This window comes from Hyaena hyaena, unplaced genomic scaffold (genome assembly GCF_003009895.1).
Source record: "Hyaena hyaena isolate Hyena2069 unplaced genomic scaffold, ASM300989v1 scaffold_11, whole genome shotgun sequence".
In the NCBI taxonomy this organism is placed as follows: Eukaryota; Metazoa; Chordata; class Mammalia; order Carnivora; family Hyaenidae; genus Hyaena; species Hyaena hyaena.
In genome coordinates this window covers 5,900,961-5,917,598 of record NW_024080643.1, presented here as the reverse complement: position 1 = coordinate 5,917,598, position 16,638 = coordinate 5,900,961, and the positions used below count along the sequence as shown (strand labels likewise).

General features: G+C 39.2%; 1 protein-coding gene and 1 long non-coding RNA gene across 2 annotated transcripts in view; one reads left to right on the top strand and one right to left on the bottom strand.

Annotated features, from left to right (window-relative positions):
- SGCG (sarcoglycan gamma) overlaps window positions 1-16,638 on the top strand; it is a 97,223-nt gene that overhangs the window by 62,762 nt on the left and 17,823 nt on the right. The window lies entirely within an intron of this gene.
- Window positions 5,454-16,638, bottom strand: part of LOC120247438 — a 31,878-nt gene continuing 20,693 nt past the window's right edge. The window contains exons 4-6 of the long non-coding RNA XR_005532308.1: window positions 10,725-10,801; window positions 8,326-8,483; window positions 5,454-5,507 (exon numbers count right to left, since the gene is read on the bottom strand). This is a non-coding gene — a long non-coding RNA (uncharacterized LOC120247438). The remainder of the gene's footprint in view (window positions 5,508-8,325; window positions 8,484-10,724; window positions 10,802-16,638) is intronic.

Sequence of the window (16,638 nt, the reverse complement as noted above, 5' to 3'; positions counted from 1 at the left end):
TCCAGATTGGTGGGAATTCACGGACTTTTTCTCTTTAACTTTGATCCTCTGGGCAGAGGTTTCTGTAGCTCCTGCTAGGAGACGTAACCGAGAGTCTTCTGTTTGCTGCTCCAGCGTGTCATCATTACTCAAAGCTGAGGCCAACACTTTGGGAGTTGACGAAAAGTGTAGGGGAGTCATGACGGTACTAATCAACACAATCAAAGATAGCAACTTGATTCCCTCTGACTGTGACTGAGGCCCCTCCAAGATCTGTCCTCATGTAAAACACACAAGAAGAAAACTGTGATGACATCTTCTAGAACTTGGAGTCAGCTCTTCTGAGCACCGTATCTTCAGATGTTGCAGAAGAAGTTCTGGGGTGAGCCTATGGAGGCCTCGATGGAAGCAAGAATGTGGAGAACTCGATGCCAGATTGCATCTCAGAAGTGGACATTCTAGAATTAAAAAAAGAGGAAAAGGATGACAGATGGGTGGGAAGGTACCAGTGTCAGGGAGGGGTGGGTGTTGATGGCAAATGGGCTGACCTGTACCACTCTTCCCTGTAGAACCGCAAGAATTTGTCAAGAATCTGGCCAGCATGCTCTCAGTGGAAATCCAAAACTGTTGCCTTCAGCACTAGGCAGATTCTAACCCAGAAAGACTTCCAGAAAAATCCACCTGGATTTTCCTCCAACTGAGGAACAAATAGTACTGCCCCAGGAACTCCCCAAATTAAATATAGTGAAATACCGCGACTGGCCCCAGAGACAAGTGATGTCCACTTAAGGATACTGAATGTTTTCATAAGAAGCCAAGGCTGAAGAAGAGATGGGATTGGCCACTACAGTGGCTGGAAAGACAAACCAGAAACAGTAGGTTAGGAAGAAAACCCAAATGAACCCACTTTCCAGTTCCACCAAAAAAGACAATGAAGATCTTTATGATGAGAAACTACAGCCAGAATGCCCAGTCAGAAAAAGAGGTGTTCTCTCAGAGAAAAGCAGCTGACACTACGAGATGTATATTGGGGAGGGGGGGGATATATATATGTATGTATATATGTATGTATGGAATATATATACATATACATATACATGCACATATATATACATAGATATATACATATATATATATATATATATGGAATGAATTCCTTCCCAAACAAGTTTTCCATTCTGAGGATAGTGTTAAATTTGTATAATTTCTCTGAAAACTGGTAAATCCAAAAAAAATAATTTATGTTGAAAAGTCCTGAAGTACTACTTTTTGAAAGCTCCATGGTAAAAATAAATAAATAAAAGGGGAATTTCTTTGAAGGAGAACACAATTTGTATTTTGGAGGACATGCAGAGGGGTGAAGGGTGCTGCAGCATTACTGTGATTCGCGGAGTCAGATCTGTACAAAAAGATATAGTCGGAGCCATGGGGAAGTCTAACAGAAGTACTTATATACACACCTGTTGACCTAGTAATTCCACTTCTAAGAATCTACCCTGAAGATACAACCCCAACAAAACAAAATACATGTGTCCAAAGGTTGTTCTCTGCAGCAGTATTTTTAATTGCAAAACGTCAAGGGGCGCCTGGATGGCTCAGTCGGTTAAGTGTCTGACTTCAGCTCAGGTCATGATCTCATGGCTCATGGGTTTGAGCCCTTCATTGGGCTCTGTGTTGACAGCCCAGAGCCTGCTTTGGATCTCTGTCTTCCTCTGTCTCTGCCCCTCCCCCGAGAGCATGCTTGCTCTTGCTTGCTCGCTTGCTCACTCTCTCAAAAATAAACATTATAAAAACCCCTCAAAAACTACTTAAATATCCAGATGTATGGATCAACTGTTGAATAACCACATGCATCCACATGAATACCAAGCATCTGTTTAAAAGAATAAGGAAGATGCCTATGGATTGATTTGGAGTAACTTCCTGGACGTATTTGTCAGTGATAAAAGTAAAGTGCAGGAGACTACCTATTGTAGGCTACCCTTCACAGAAGTAAGAAAGGGATATAAGGAAAGACACATGTGTTTGCTCATTTGTGTGTAAAAGAAATAGGGGAAGCATAAACCTGAAATGAAGAGACTGGCTCCCTGTGCGGTTGACTGGGAAGAGGCTGGGGGGACGGGACTGAGGTAGAAAAGATGAGGGGGAAGTCACACATCCAAGTAAAGCCGTCAGGGATTCTGTATGTCAGGAAAACCTTGGCTGTATTTTCACTGGAGAAAACCCTTAAGCCAATTTCACAAACTTAATTAGTCATAAAACCGTCCTTTATTTATTTCTTTCATTTTTCATTTCCTTCTTTGTACCAGAGCCTGTCGTTAAAAATTTTACTTCACCAGATAGCTCTTGTTTTCATCACCAAGGTGGAGTTTGAATTTCATGTCTCAGAGAATTCCACTGCAAAAGATTATTTGCTTAGTTCTAATCAATGTCCAGCTAGGTTAATAAAAACTAGTAGAATATTAATAAAATTTAAAAGATTAATTAGAAACTCAGTTATTTTAAGAGATGATTATCCCTGTGAGTATGGGCTCAGGAATGATGTTTTCTGAAGTGGAAACGTATTTAAATTGAACATTCAACGCCTCCTTGTTTTTAATAAAATGAAGATGGAATTCTATTCACATCTGAGACTTTTGCTCAAGTCTTTCCCTCTAGCTGGCATGCCTCATTCTCCCTCCATCAGGGAAATAGAAACTCTTTCTTCAAAGTCAGCTCAGACAGCATTTCCCCAGGGTGCCATTCTTGACCCCCAAGGATAGACCACGGATTCCATTTCAGGGTTCTCCTTAAACATTGCCTATGCTTGTACCACAGCGCTTACCAAATTGTCCTGAAACTAGTTTTACGTGCTTTTTTCTTCAGTGGACTTAGCTGTGAGCTACATCCCACTTGTTGATATGTCCTCAGTGCTTAGCACAAAACCTTGAACATAAAAAACATGCCATAAATTTATGCTCAATGGTACAGACTCATTTTTCTGCATTTTTCAAAGTTTTTTTTTTTTCAGTAATCTCCACACCCAACATGGGGCTCAAACTCATAATCCTACGATCAAGAGTCATCTTTTCGCATTTCCTTTTTCTAAAGTTTATTTCTTTATTTTTGAGAGAGAGAGAGAGAGAGAATATATAAGTGGGGTAGGGACAGAGAGTTAAAGGAAGAGAGATACGGGGCTTAAACTCACAAACCATGGGATCATGACCTGAGCCAAAGTCAGACGCTTCATCGACTGAGCCACCCAGGTGCCCCTGCATTTTCTTTGACTTGAGTAAGGGTTTATATGGTTTCCCTACTCATGAAAATTATGCAGCTAAACTCTTTGAACACTTCATCATCAGATATGGAACAGTGGTTACAGGGGGAAAAAATGTAGTTTAACCCTTTTTACTCAATGAAGCCTCCTAGAACTGTTGTATGAGTCTCCAATAAGCTAAACAGTGAAGTGTTACTGCATAAATTTCCAGATTTTTTGTTTCCCCTCTCAATTTTAAACTCAGATAACCTGATATTCATCATTTAATGCAAATCAGTATTTATATGATAAATATCTGAACTATATCAGTGACCCAGAAGAGGTAAACGGTGGCGCTGAATCACTGAGTGACTGAGTCTGGGTGAAAGTGTGGACGAGCGAAAATACAGGCAACTATCCAAAAAAATAAAGTCAGGTTTCCTTAAGAGAAAGAAGATTAAGACATCAAGGAAAAATAGAGAAATGTGGTCCACTTTATAACTGTCATACACACACAGAGAGATGCAGGTAAATGAAGAGTCACTGAAGGCTTTTGCAGTACCGATTAATGAAATGACATAAGAATATGTCGGTGACCATATCCAAAACTGATTAACGTATTCATGGAAGAGCTCCTGTTTAATTTCTAGCTAGGTATCCTTCAACTTTAATGAGTAGTGGGAGGGGTAAGGAACACACACACAGGACTATAAGATACCCATTTTCTCAGTACATTTATACTCCCAGATGAGAATTTAAAGCTAACGTACAAAAGAATTAGGGAACACATGTAGTTCTTTGAGTGATCGCTCAGAGCTGTGTTCTGGAGAGATGGATCCATTATGCTGCCAGGGTCAGAAAGATTGGAAACACGAAGAAGAATTAGGAGACGTAAAATGGTGAACGCCTGAGTGTGGGCAAGAGAAATGGAACAAAGTCGCATATGCTGTTGAGGGCACAGCATCCCTGGTCTGGGCGTGGGAGCACCCGCCAAACCTTGGAAGTCTAAAAGGAATCTAAAGCAGTGAGTCTTCAACTCACCTGAGGAGATGAAATTTGGAGGGGAAAGTATTGCTGTTGTCACTGAAATACAAAGAAGGAAGGAGTGAAGAAGAAAACAAAAATGCCATCAAGGACTTTCTGTCCTAAAGAAAGGACAGAAACTTGAAGGTTTCTTCCATGGTGCTGTCTTGTTTTCTACCTGGGGGTAAGAGGTGGGGACCTCCCCAGAGGATACGGACAGGGAGTGAATCAAGGAGGATTCATCTTCTGGGCTGGCTTTGGCCATTAAAGTGAGCCATTCTTAAAATGGTCTTTCGTGGAGCAGCTGGGGGGCTCAGTCAGTTGAGCATCGAGCTTTGGCTCAGGTCACGATCTCATGGTCTGTGAGTTCGAGCCCTGCATCAGGCTGGCCACTGTCAGTGCAGAGCCTGCTTTGGATCCTCTGTCCCCCTCTCTCTGCCCCTCTCCAACTCATGCTGTCTCTCAAAACTAAACATTAAAAAAAATGGTCTTTCACAAACCTCACATCTTCAGAATATAAAATCTTTAGTTGGCTAATCCTCAAAAGATTACAAATTTAAATAAGCTGAGTAGATGAGTTATGCTATTTTTGGCTAGTTTTAACTTGAAAAACCTAACTTTTAAGTGATTTATTCTTTCATGTATTTGATATGGACTAACATGGTTTTGTTTTTTTAATTTTTTAATGTTTAGTTTTGAGAGAGAGAGAGCTACAGAGCGTGAGTGGGGGAGGAGCGGAGAGAGAGGGAGACAGCATCTGAAGCAGGCTCCAGGCTCTGACCTGTCAGCATAGAACCTGACATGGGGCTCACAAACCATGAGATCATGACCTGAGCCGAAGTCAGATGCTTAACAGACTGAGCCACCCAGGCACCTCTTTAATTTTTTTCTTAATTTGAGTATAGTTGACAAACAAGGTTACATTTGGGTCAGGTGTACGACATAGCGATTCAGCATCTCCTTACATTGTGCTTTGTAGATCAGCACGTATTTGACATAAATTAAGTTTAATAACATAATAGATTCAGGCTTACAACGTAAAACATTTAATTACAGAATTTGTAAAAAACACAGTTGGTAACAGATTGTATATATGTAGTAATTTGGTATTGCCGGGGGACCTGGCATGGTGTAAAAAGAGATTTTGACTCTACCTACATAATACACACTTCCTAATGAACTGTCGTAATGAATCGTTCAGGTCCCAAAATGGTAGAGGTCCACAGTCAGCAGTTTCAGATCAGCTCCAAGGATGGCAAGCCACTGTTTACTGTCGACGAAAAGGAAGTTGTGGTTGGTACAGAGAAACTCCGAGTAACAGGTATGTGACACTTTTTTCCTCAATTGAGATCTAATTCACATAGAACATTAGTTTTGGGTGAACAGCGTGATGATTTGATATCTGCATATATTGTGAAATGATCCCCCCGGTAAGTCTAGGTAACATCCATCAACGCACGGTTAGAAGTTCTTTCCTAGTGATGAGAACTTTTATTTTTTTAATTTCAATTGCAGTGTAGTTTAACCTACAATGTGTGTGTGTGTGTGTGAGTGTGAACACAGGTTCTTTAATGTAGTGCTCTTTATTTGTTTATTTTTAAAAAACTTTTAGTGAGTTAATGTAAGTGCAATATTGGTAGTAGAATTCAGGGATTTGTGTTACATTAACCTCAAGAGCTAGTCTCTTAGCAGTTTTCAAATATCCAATACAGTATTGTTAACTATAGTCACCAGGCTGTGCATTATATCCCTAGGATTTAGTTATTTTGTTAGAAGTTTGTCCCTTTTGACCCCCTCACCCATTTTGCCCAACCTCTCTTCCTGCCTCTGGCAACTACCAGTCTGTTCTCTGTATCTATGAGTTTGGTATCTTTCTTAGATTCTATATGTAAGTGAGATCACACAGTATTAGTCTTTCTTTGACTTATTTCACTTAGCATAATGCCCTCATGATCCATCCATATTGTTGCAAATGGCAAGGTTTCCTTTTTATGGCTGAGTAATATTCCATTGCATATATAAATATCCTGTTTCCTTTATCCATTTGTATGTAGTAACTCTTGAGAAAAACAATATCCCACTATCCCAAGCCTATTTTACTTTTGGCAAGTGTACTCTGGAAATTGTTCAGGCAAGGAAAAAAAGTGGTTTGAATTTGTTGACCCTTCTTCATAATGTTTGTTTTTTAATTCTCGATACTCCCCTGGAAGAATGAAATCCTCCTTATAAATCTTTTCTTACTCTTTTCTTGCACCATATTGTTACTCTTTATCTCTTTCCAATTAGTGTAACCCAAAGATTTATAAATTCCTCTATCATCTGTATGATATTCTAGTATCACTTTTCCTATGGTTTTGCGAGAGAACCTTCTTCAAAGTTTCTTTAACTCTCGTTGTACCAGGCACTTGGAGTCCTTCTATTGCTATAAAAATTGTCTCTCTTGGAAATAAGGAGGGTGAGGCTCTTATAAGAATCACTTTTAGGTTTGAAAAGAAGCAATTTTGTGGGGAAAGAATGTCCAGAACGTGTTTGAAATTTACCTGCTGAGATTCTGTAAAAATTTAATGAGAAAGACAGTAGTTAAATTCATCCCAGCACTTTTCTGTACTATTCTGAGAACCAATGGCAACTTTGTTCTCTCACACATTATTACCAATACTCATAAATGAAAACTGACTTAAGAAGCAGACTCAACTCTAGTATAAACTCTTACATGATATATAACTCCTAATAAGACAAACTACAAGAATCATAACCTATACTAAGGCAATAGGATCTGTGGTTTTCTTACTAAAATAAAGGACACTAGGAAATCTATTTAAAGGACATTGATGGTTTTCTAATAAAGAAATAGCTAGAATGCCCAAGTGCCTTGGTCATCAGAAATCTACTATCCTAGGGGTGCCTGAGCAGTTCAATCAGTTAAGCATCTGACTCTTGATTTCGACTCAGGTCATGATCTCACAGTTCATGAGTTCAAGCCCCATGTTGGGCTCCGCACTGACAGAGGGAAGCTTGCTTGAGATTCCTGCCCCTCCTCTGCCCCTACCCTCAGAAATAAATAAATAAACTCTAAAAAAAGAAGAAAAAAAATCTACTATTGCCTGGTACAAAGCATATTGGCTTTGTAGGTCTAAATTATGTTCCTATCTCAACAATTACTAGTCACATGACCTCAGGCAGGTTCATCTCTTTTGGCTGTTCCCTCACTTTTAATAACAGGTCGATGATTTCTACTGTGCTAGCATTGCTGAATTAAGTGGATCAGTGTATACAGAGGACAGCAGAGGTCTTGATAAAGTATTATTGCACTGTAGGGCCATGAAATCTATAGGGAATAGCCTGAGAAACAGGAGAGATTGCTTCAAACCCAAGCCATCCTCCACAGGGCATCCCTTAAGTGAAACTTCTCTTAGCCTAGGGCACCTTCCATTCCTTGATGTTAATTTTAGTGGAACAGGTGAAAAAAAAATTGATGATTATCAATAAACCTATGTTGTTTATTACCTGCATATGTGTATCATAATCACCTGGAGGACTTATTGAAAGATACATTGCTTTCATTTCCTGAGTTTCCAATTCAGCAAGTGTGAAAAGGGACATGAAAATCTGCATTTCCTACAAGTTGTCAGGTGACACTGCTGTTCCTAGGGTCACAGGCTGAGAACCACTTGCTACACTAATCTGACCAGAGTCAGTGGGAAAAACATGTTGGTACCGTATAGATGCTGTCCTGAGCCCACACATTTAAGTTAGCCGTTTTATTTGTTTTTTTAATTTTGTTTATTGTTTGAGAGAGGGGGGTAATTTGCACACACAGGATGGGCAGAGAGAGAATACCAAGCAGGCTCTGTGCAGTCAGCACAGAGCCCAATGTGAGATTCGATCTCACAAACTGTGAGATCATGACCTGAGCTGAAACCAAGGGTCAGACGCTTAACCCACTGAGCCACCCAGGTGCACTTAAGTTAGTCTTTTTAAAGAAAAGTTATATTCTTCATCTTATTCATAATTAGCTTTGTCTTGTACAAATTTCTCCCAAACTCCTCTTCTCTCCAGTGAAACTAACTAGAGCAAATATACTGTACCTGTAATTACTGAATACTTTCCTTGTCATGAGGCCTCTAAAACAACACGGAGTTCTGATCACCAAGGCAACCATGAGTGGTGAGTGTATGAATGGTAACGTTTTGACCCAGACCTTGACTCTTCCCGGCTTTTCAAGACGTTCTTCGCTTCCCTACATCTGCAGTTAAAGAAATACAAGAAATCGGACAATTCTGGCTTCTCTCCGTGTTTTTTCCCTAAGGTCCGACCCCCCTCTCTGTGTTGTGTAACTCAGACTTTCTCAGCCTTAACACTACTGACGTGTTGGGCTGGACAATATTTTCTGTATGTGTGGGGGGCCATCCTGTGCAATGCAGCAAATTCTGAGGCGTCCCTGACCTTTAGCCATAGATCGAGTAGCATTCCTTCCCTGGGAGTGACAATAACCAAAATATCTCCAAACATTGCCCAAACTCTTCAGGAGATTGAAGGCGTTGCAAAATCACCTCTAGTTGAGAGCCACCTTCTAACTTAAACCGACACTGTTTCTCTGGACTTCGTTGACATTGCCTTACTGTGTATTATCTGCTAGAGATGCAGCTAAATGTCTGTAGTACAGAATAAGTAAGACCTACTTCCTTTTACGTGATGCTTATACTGGAGAGCTGTTAGCATAAATTAATTGGTTGGACACAGCCTGCTAAGGATTGTAATAGATGTTTGGGCCCAGGGCTACCGGAGCAGCCTGGAGAAAGGCATCGGTTGTGCCAGAGTGCGAGGGCAAAAGACACAGAGTAGGTCAGAGGAAGTTTCTCAAGGAAAGAGGTCCTGGAGAAAGGCATAGAAGTTTATCAGAAAGGAGAAGTAAGGCTCATCATTCTAAACAAAGTGCCAAGAATGAAGGGATATTAATAGACAATTGTTAAAAGTAAGAGTGAATAACATTTTGAGAACCAGGTTCCATTCCCAGCTGCTCCACTGAGTAGATGTGTGACCTGAAGCATCTATCACCTCTCAGGGCGTCACGATACAGCTCTGCACATCCTTCCCCGCTGGTCTGTCACTGATTGCGGGATACCGTACAGAGCACACAAGGCAAATACAAACTGATTGTGAAATTAAATTGTGAATCTTTCAAAAGAAGCCAGGGTCCCAGAAGACCAAAGTGGTATAGAAATACTGGAATCACTGACAAAACCAGTCGCAAAAGAAGACCTGGAAAGTCAAGGGGCACCTGGGTGGCTCAGTCGGTTAAGCGTCCGACTTCAGCTCAGATATGATCTCGCGGTTCGTGAGTTCAAGCCCTGCGTTGGGCATTGTGCTGACAGCTCAGAGCCAAGAGCCTGCTTTGGATTCTGTGTCTCCCTCTCCCTCTACCCCTCCCCCTCTGTCTCTCAAAAATGAATGAATAAACGTTAAAAAAAAATTATGAAGACCTGGAAAGTCAGACTTGCCCACCCACTGAAGAAGTGAAAATGAACAAAGAGGACGACCTGACAGGTACTTCAAAGACTGATTGTGTTACTATCACAAGCTTGCAATAGTCGCCTTTGGGAAGATTAATGGGGCCATCGATCTGGCTGGCTTTACTGCCTATGGTAAACATTATGGACAGTGTAATATTGTGTCACTGTGGTAGGCAAAATTCTAAGAATGAGATCCCCAGATCTTTGCCCTTGTAAAGTTCCCTCACCTCTGAGCGTGGAAGGAATCTGTGAATATGATAAGATATGACTTCCATGATTATGTTATTTCTGTGGCAAAACGGAGTCCATCAATCTGAAGATTTGCTTTCGATGATCTACTGGAATCACATGGGTTCTTTATAAGCAGAGAGTTTTCTCTGGTAATATAAGGAAATCAGAGAATTTGAAGTGCTAAAAGGGTTTGTTCTCTATTGGTAAATGAAGATAGAGGGGGCCATATGACAGGAAATGGGGTGGCTTCTAGAATCTTAGAGAGGTGCTAGGCTGACAATGAGAAAATAGGACCTTCATCCCTAAAGCCACAAGGAACTCTCTTCTGCCAACAACCTGTCTCGACTTGGAACAAGATTCTTACCCAGAGATTACGGAAAAGAGCCCCGCAGGGCTGACTCCTTGACTTTGGCCTTGTGATGCCTTGAGGATAAAATCCAACCAAGCCTACTGGGTAGGACTTCTGACCAAAGAACTGTGCGCTAACAGGTGACTACTATTTTAAGCAGTTAACTTTGTCCTAATCTGTGACACAGAAATAGAAAATTAATACAGCCAGCATATATTCCAACTGTGTTGGAAAAAGTGCATCAAAGAACAAAGCTTGAGTTATTCTTTATTTATTTTCTATGAATTTATACTTATAATTATAACTAAGATTTGTTAAATATACAATAAGCATATTTTTATAAACATTAATCTTTAAAGATCAATTTCCATGAAAGCTTTCTTCCACTACTTACTATAACAATTTGGTCTTGTTTTAAATGGATTGACTCCAAGTAGCCTTTGTAGTTTCCTGGAGCAGAAGCAGCAGCATCTGAGAGCCAACGAAAGAGAGATAAGAGAGAGCCAATTCTGCTCTGGGGACTAAGAAAGAAAATTAAATGTGTTGCTTCCCTTCTCTCTCTCCTGGATACTTGCATAACTGTCCTAAGCATTGGATTAAAGAGGAGGGATCAAGTGGCTCTTTGTCTAAGGTAGTGCCCTCCAAAATCCTAAACTTGACTCTTGTATAAAGAAATGTTTTCTTGCTGTTACTTTGTTTAAATACTCAAAGAAAAAAAGAAACCTCTCTAATTCTTAAGCAGATCCCATTTGCAGAAGATATGACTTTTATGTAGAAAACCTTCCAAGCATTCAAGCAAAAAACTCCTGGAACTAATCAGCAATTTCAATAAATCTCAATAAAGTTTTAAGATATAAAATCAACGTACAGAAATCAGTTGCATCTCTATACGCTCTATGCGTGAAACATCTGAAAAAGAAATAAAACCATCCCATTCACAACAGCATCAAAAACAATAAAAATATTTTGTTAGGAATAAATTTAGCCAAGTAAAAGATCTGTACAATGCAAGCTACAAGACTTTGTTGAAGGAAATTGAACAATGGAAAGACATCCCATATTCATGGATCAAAAGAATCAATAATGTGGAAAAGTCTATACTATCCAAAGCCATCTGTAGATTCAACATGCCCACCAATATACCAATGGCATTCTTCACAGAAATACAAAAAACAACCTAAAATTTGGAACCACAAGAGACCCCTAATAGCCATAGAAATCTTGAGGGGAGAAAAAAAACTAGAGGTATCACATTTCCTGATTGAAAACTGTACTACAAAGCTATAGTAATAAAAACAATATGGCACTGGCATAAAAATAGACCCACAGACCAATGGAACAGAATTGAGAGCCCAGAATTAATGCCCCATGTATGCAGTCAATTAATATTCAACAAGGGAGCCAAGAACACCCAATGGGAAAAGGATAGTCTCCTTGACAAATGGTGTTGGGAAAACTGGATAAATATGTGCAAAACAATTAATTTGATATCTGTCTTATACTGCCCACAAAATCTAACTCAAAATGGATCCAAGACTTGAACATAAGACCTGATGCTATAAACCTCCTAGAAGAAAACTCAGAGAAGCTGCTCCTCAACATTGGTCTCAGCAAAGATTGTTCAGATGTGACACCAAAAGCACAAACGGACAAAAGAAAAACTCAACAACGTGGACTATATAAAGCTTAAAGCTTCTGCACAGCAAAATAAACAATTAACAAAATGAAAAGCCAACATACAGAATGGGAGAAATTTTTGCAAACCATATACTGGAGAAGGGGTTAATATCTAAAATATATGAAGAACTCAAAGATAAAATGTTTAAAGTCCATAACTCATACAAATCAGTAACAGCAAGAGCAACAAAAAACTCCTACAACTCAAAAACAAAACAACAAAATAGATATTAAAATGGGCAAAGGAACTAAATAGACATTCTTCCAAGAGGACATTCAAATGTCCAACAGGTACGTGAAAAACTGTTCCACACAAATACTCATCTGGGAAATGCAAATCAAAACCATAATGCAATATTACCTCATACCCATTAGAATGGCTTTCATCATGAAAATAAGAGATAACACGTGTTGGTGAGGATGTGGAGAAAAGGGAGTATACTGTTGGTGGGAATATAAATTGTCTCAACCGCTGTGGAAAATAGTATGGAGGTTCCTCAAAAACTAAACATATCTATATGATGCACCAATTCCACTTCTGGGTATATACCCAAAGGAAATGAAAATGGGATATTGAAGAGACGAATGCACTCCCATATTTATTGCAGCATTATTCACAATGGCCAAGATATGGAAACAAGTGCCCATCAACGGATAAATGGATAAAGAGGATATGATGTATACATACAATAGAATATTATTCAGTCATGAGATAGAAGGATATCCTACCATTTGCAACAACACAGACAGACCTTGAACACATATGCTAAATGAAATAAGAAGAAGAAAAACAACTACTCTCTGATATCATACATGGACTCTAAAAAAGCAAAACTCATGAAAACCAAGAATAAAGCCATAGTTGCTGGGGCTGGGGGATAGGACAGATGTTGTTTAAGGGTACCAACTTGAAACAAGTAGTATATAAACCCTAGAGATCTAATGTATAGTATAATGAATATAGAAATCAATATTGTATTATAATCATCAAAACTGCTAAGAGACTAGAACTTGATTATTGCAGTCACTAAAAAGAAAGGACCACTATGTAACAGGATAGAGATGCTAATTATTGCTACAATGACAATCATATTGCAATATATAAACGTATCAAATCAAGATGTTTTACACATTACATTTGCATAATGTTCTTTGTCCAATATATTCTTACACAACTTCCATTTAGATTATAGTCAGCTAAGAAACTGAAGAATTATTTTTAAATCAAATTTATGGAGATTAATTTCACGAACTCAGTTTGAAATGGATCAAGGCCTTTAGACAGCCTTATTTTTCCCCCCTAAAAATAGAATTGGTCTCCAAATGACCAATGTTAGCATACCCCTTTTGTTAACCCAATTATAGAACATATTACTGGAGAAGTATCAACATTTCACCTTAAAAAATGTTTTAGACCATTGCCGGAACTGACATCTGGCAAAAAAAAAATATACTTTGATTTCTTGGCAGTGATTTGCTTGGCTGGGTGCATTCCCCAACACTTAGTAAGAAAAACAGTGTCCTATAATGGAATTCAATTTCCCTTGAGCAGAGCAAGATTTAAGGATAAGCTAGTTCAGTTTCTTTGCACCTGTGTGGCTAAGTAGGATTACATGAAGTCAGAAGTGATGGTGTCAAAATACTAGAGTCACACACAAAGCCACTGAGGATCTGCAGAATACGATTTCAACAGCTGAAAAAGTGACCATAAACAAAGGTGATAAGTCCAGATGCCTTAAAAAGACATGAAGACAGATTATCTACAAGATTCTAATAGATCAGCATCTCCTTTGAGAACAGAGCCAAGGTCTCCAAACACTTCGTAATGAAGCTCTGTGGACAGTGAATGACCTGGCCCATCGGTTGACAGTCTTTCAGCTGAAAGGAACCCAATTGAGTGATGAGGACATATATTTTCTTACATGAGAAGTCCACAGGTAGGGCAGTTCCAGGCTGATTAATTAGGTGGTCCAGTAATATTTACTCTAGCTTTGTTTCTCTTAAGTGTGTTGACATTCCCCTTTTAATCACAGATTCCATCTGTGCTAAACATCACTTCCCTGTGCAATGGCTTCTCTAAACTTCTGTTAAGAAGACCTTGATGGCCCCTTAAATTACCCTTCCAACCTAAATTCTCACATTAAATGATTACCTTTCTCTTGAAAGTGGCTTTCAGATGGAATTTATTTTTTTTAGCCCATTCTAATAGACTTTGTGTTTGGGGAGGGAGTTTTGTTTATTTTTATTTTTGCTTGAGAGAGAGAGAGCACCTAAGCAGGGAAAGGGGCAGAGGGATAGAGAAGAGATTCCCAAGCAGGCTGCACCCTCAGTGGGGAACCCGACTCAGGGCTCAGTCATGACCCTGGGATCATAAACTGAGCCCAAATCAAGAGTCGAATACTCAACCAACTGAGCCACCCAGGCACGCCTACATTGGTTTTGATAGCTTTTCCATTTGGGCTTATCTCTGCTATATTATTTCATGATTTTTATATTGTAATCATATGGAATTTAAGTCTGAAGCAAGTCTGGTATAAGAGGAGCTACAGAGTAACCAGTTCATGCAAGTACTTGTTGGCATTATAAGAACTTAGGATTTGTTTTAAATGCAATGGAAAGACATTGAATTTTTCAAGCAGAGTGTTTTTGATCTATACAAAGATCAATATAACCTATTACAAGGGAGCATAGATTATTTGGAGGAAAGAGAGGAAACAGTAAGACCATTTAGGAAGATGTCAACTGTCGTACCAGCAGTAGATGCTGGTGACCTGGCTCGGTGGTAGCAATGGTCATTGAAGGAAGCTGATGACTCCAAACTAAGAATATATAAATATATAAATATATAATGATATATAAAGACGTGCAGATAGATCAAATGGGTGGCAGACGTTAAGAGACGGAATCAAAGATCAAAAGATCATATTTGTTTCTGGACGATGGCATTATTCTCTAGGTAGTGGAGAAGCCTGAGGAGGAGAATACATTTTTAAAGCAGAAGGAATAGACGATTAATGTTTTACGTGCATAAGTGTACGGTATCTATGACACAGTCAAATGGATATGCCAAGTCAGCTCTTGGATATGTGAGCTCTTTATTGCTCAGAGCTCAAATCTTGACTAGAGATAGAAACGAGGGCATCATCAGCCAGCTGAGCTCTGAGACACGCCAACCTTAGGGCCCTCAAGATAGAGGAAGCACAGCCACTCAAGGACAGTGTGACGAGGCAGACAGTGTGGTGGGAGAAACATCATGGGAGCCATTTTCTTGATGCCAAGAGAGACTGTATTCCCATAATTCCAGTCCAGGAAAGATGAGGACGGAAACCGTCATTGAACGTCATCATGGAGGTCATTATTATCTTAGCAAGACATTTTCTTTGGAGTATTAAGGCAAAAGGCCATTCACAGCAGTGTCAGGACAGAATGGACTGGAGGCAGTAGAGACACCATGTGGGAGTCTGGCTGTGAAGCAGAGCAATAGAAATCTTTTTTTTTTTTTTTTTTTTTTTTGGTACCACTTGTAAGGCTCATTTCGGTCTATAAATACTCAGCGCATGTGCGATCTTTTTTAAAATTTTTTTTAATGTTTTATTTATTTCTGAGAGAGAGACAGCGTGAGCAGGGGAGGGTCAGATAGAGAGGGAGATACAGAATCTGAATCAGGCTCCAGGCTCTAAGCTGTCAGCACAGAGCCCGACACAGGACTCGAACCCACAAACCATGAGATCATGACCTGAGCTGAAGTCAGACGCTTAACTGACTGAGCCACGCAGGCGCCCCTGGAATCAATCTTAATGAATAGTTATCAGTGTCAACATAAAAACCTAACAGGTGTCTGGGTGTATATTATCCACTGTTTGGGCAGTAGTATTCTTATTGAGCTCTATATTTCTGAACCGAAGGAACCTAGAGTAGCCACAGGTAGGGAAGAACGGGGCAGCCTAGAGCAATTTCCCCTGCAGTGTTGGGTTATGTCCATGAACTCTAGAGCGTTGGATTCTGTCTGTGAATTTACTACAGATCTTCACAGGAACATCCATTCATCATAAATTACTCTGGGATCCAGAAGAGAAGGATGGAGTCATCCAAACTATTGATATTTTATAGTGGAAATGACCAGACCATTTACTACATCTAATCTTGGTGATACATTCTTTTTTTTTTTAAAAAAAAAGTTAGCATTGTAAGACTGGGCTTTTTAAATTACTGTACTTTCCTTATACAAATATTTATACAGGATCATAGTATTCAGAGTTATTTAAATGCATTATTTATATAATGATATTTTATAGTGCAACTTTTTCCCTGTTTAAAATTTAAATGATATGGCCCCAAATAATATGTTCTATTTTCTACCAGAAACCGGTGTTACACCAATGATATATTGTTATATAATCTTGGTTGGGAATATTTCATATGAATGCATACAAAAGGGAAATATAGTTACACTGAAAATCAACAAAGATTTACTAAGAATTATTTTATGAAGCCATTTACAAAACATCTATTTTAATACATGCAAATAGGTTCTGAAGAATATTACTTTGAGACCAAATAGTAATAACAGAAGTAAAATGATCTAATTTGGGCATCGACAGTTTCAATGATGAAGGGACAGCCGTTCATAT